This window comes from Hakea prostrata, chromosome 2 (genome assembly GCF_041222555.1).
Source record: "Hakea prostrata isolate BN-2017 chromosome 2, UWA_Hpros_2, whole genome shotgun sequence".
Lineage (NCBI taxonomy): Eukaryota > Viridiplantae > Streptophyta > Magnoliopsida > Proteales > Proteaceae > Hakea > Hakea prostrata.
This window is the reverse complement of record NC_142601.1, coordinates 72,374,773-72,378,370: the sequence shown is the minus strand read 5'-3', so window position 1 is coordinate 72,378,370 and position 3,598 is coordinate 72,374,773.

Here is a 3,598-nt window from a genome sequence, read left to right as displayed (position 1 = left end):
TTAGGCTCAGAATCATGGCCAAAATTATGTCTAGGATTAGGGCAAAAAATCAGGGATAGGTCGGGATAGGCCCACCCTTGGCCTTAACTTACCCTCAGGGTCAAAATCTTGAGCCCAAGCCCTATTCGGGCTCAGGGCGGCTCAAGGCCGTCAGAGCCAAACTTGCACCCCTAACTATTGGTTTTTATATATTTTTATCTTTATTTTAAAAAAAAAAAAAAAAAAAAAAAGGTATAACACACCATTGAATATGAGGGGATTTTTAGTGTTACCTTTGAGTTATTTCTTTATTAATATTAGTACCATTCCTTTAATTATAAATTTTTTTTAGTGAAGTCTTCTATTAAAAATATTATTCATGAATTATCCTATCTTCCAAATTTTATGAGAATTTATGATTGGATTGGGAGAAAAATAAATTACAGATACAATACAGGGAGATGAACAAATGAGTCAAGAGAGGGTTTTTTCATTTAAGGTTATTTGTCTTCTAAATTATATAATTTGTTGACATTAGTACTTAATTGTGATTTACATATTTTTTTTATATATTTTTACACCATAGAATATCTTATTGATAAATTGGATAATTTTGGAGATGATTGTAGGAGTAACTCAGGGAATGACACTGAAAATTTCCCTTAAATAGATCAAATGACTACTTTTGTCTTTGTCAACACAAATGACTACTTTTGACTTGAGCATATAACATCCAACAAACTTTAAATGAGTCTTTATAACATCCAACAAATTTTTAGGTAGATGTCCCCCTGGGGCCCCAACTTTTGAAATTTTCTCCTCTTCTTAATGTTTTGAGACTTTTCTTGGCCCTCTATTCATGTGTGAAATGTCTGCACTCCCACCCCCTCAACAATTTTGTTGAAACTTTCCCCACGTTCTCTTTTCTTTGACTAAAGAAAATATTTAATAGTAAAGATAATGGTTAGAAAAATCAATTTTATTTAATTTGTGTGAAATATCAGTACTTGACCCCTTCAAATGTTAAATTCTGACTCTACCCCACATATATTAATTGTGAAAAGCTTTTTAAAGTTCATCAAGTAGACAATTTGCTAAAGGGGTGGTTCACATAGATTATTCATAAAATGTTTCCATACTTTGCCTTTGCCAAACAAACGGGCAGTTGACAAGACTTCTATACTTCCATTAAATAATTTGTTCGAAATATAGGATCTAGATCATCTTTGCCCAAGGATCCCGACCCCCACTCTCTTGAGGGGTGACATGTGGTTATTTGGTATCCATGTAGGTTACGTCTTGTCCATCCATAGGGGCAAGGACATGGGCGGACGCGCTCTTTGGGCACAGTCAATTTCACAAAAAAAATAAATAAATAAATAAAAAATATATATATATATAAAAGCATATTCGACAAATCCTCTTTTTTTTCCCCCTCTCTCTCTTCAAAGAGCTAACTCTTATCCTGATTGGCATGACTATTGTCTAAAAGGAGTGGGGGCTAAGGAGTCCGGATCAGCGACCCCGATGCTTCCTGACCACAAAGATCAGTGGGGCCCACGGTGAAAAATACTTTTTGAAAATTTTTTTTCCACCAGTGGGACCCACTGGTTTTTGTGGTCAGGAAGCCGTCGGGGAGCACTCTGTGCTCAATCGATCGAGAGATGATCCGGATTTGGGACTAAGATTGATAGTGTAATTTTGTAGGGTTAGGGTTTAGTATCATAAAGGAATTATAGATGTATAGTGCACCATTGAATGCAAGGAAAATTTCAGTGGTACACTGGTACTCATGAGTTAATCTCAAATATTTAATATCATTTATTGAGTTAATTTATTTGTTGAACCTCTATTAAAAACATTATTTAGAAAGTATATCTTTACAATTTTGTGAGGATTTTATATATAATTAGAAAAAGAGAAAAAAATTGCAAATAATAGAGGGAGACGAACAAAAGAGTGGATCTTTCATTTAAGATTATTCTTCCTTCTGAAAAAATATTTAACTCATTAACATGAGTACTTAATTATGATTTCTTAGCAATGAAATACATTTATGGAATAGAGGGTTTTGATTGATGAATTGAATACCTTCAAAGCTGGCTGGCATAATTGTTGGGAAGATATTTGGATTTTTACCTTTTGATGGAACATTTTGACTTCTACCAAAGACCTGTAAGTGTCTATGGTTTGAAATAATGAGTGGACAACATGCAGTTCTTATCTTTGACTATTCTTTTGAAAAAAGGTAGCAGCTGCTAGCGTTTTCACCAACAATTGTGTGAAAGGAGATATACGAATTTCTATGAGAAATAGACTATCTATTTCTCTCTTAATGTGTCCATGAGTTAAATTAAATTCTATTTTCTAAATTTTACAACAACCTTTGAATATCACTTATTGATATGTCCTTTATCCAAAAAAAAAATGAATGATTTTAAAAAAAGTATGGTGGTAATGAGAAATTTTATCCTAGGTGTGAAAGTTTAGCCCTGATGGCCTTGACCTGCCCTAAGCCCGCTTTGAGCCTTAATAGGGCTTGGGCTCAAAATTTGGCTCTGAAGGCGGGTCAGGGTCAAAGGTGGGTTTATGATTATTCTTTAGCCCGTCAGCCTTATCCCGACCCATCCCGATTTTTTGTCGTGACTTTGGCTCTGATTTTGGTCTTAATTTGGCCCTAATCCTAGTCCTAATTTTGTCCCTTATGCTTGATTTCAATGAATTAGGAATAGAGAAAATGATTCATTACCAAAATAAAAAAATAAAAAAAAAAGAATAGAGAAAAGGATATTGCCAATTAGGGCTAGACTAAGAACAAGGTAAGAGATAGGGCTAGGAACAGGGTCAAGCATAGGGCCAATCAGGGATAGAGACAAGGCCAATCAAGGCAAGGGATAGGGCCAAGCATAGGGCCAATCAAAGCTAGGGACATGGCCAATCAGGCCAGAAGACAGGACCAATTAAGGCAGGAATGAGCTTGACTTGGTCTTGTAAGGCTTAGGATTAGGGACATTAATCATTGACCCTGAATTAGGATTATGACAAAATGAGCTTAGATTAGATATATATATATTTTATCAAATCATTGTAGATGTATGATACATATTCATAAGTCACATGAAAAAGTATTGTGATTAAATTAAATTAATTTTTGTTTTTGTTTTTTTTCTTTTTTTTTTATACATCTTCTAAAAGCTCAACCTTTTGATGTGATGGAAAAACATATATCACACATCCACAAATAAATTGATAATCTTTTACTTGATAAAAAAAAAAAACCGTGGAGATGGAGATCTGATGTTTAAAACTCAAAGAAGATAAGCTAAGATATTGGTAGTGGATTTTTGTACGGTTAGGTTTAGGATCCAGTGGTATTATAAGTATGTAAATATTATAATTATGTAAATAAAAAAGTGAAACATTTTTATTTAAACTATTTTATTATTTTTTTTGGTTTGCCAACCCCGGTTTATAAACCGATTGTTCGACCCACGTCGCACACCTGGCTGTGGTGGGTGAATCTCCCAGGGGGATTTTTGCACCCACAAGGATTTGATATCGGAACCTTGCTTAAGCGAACCAAGCTGCTTACCACTTGAACCAACCCTGTTAGTCTATT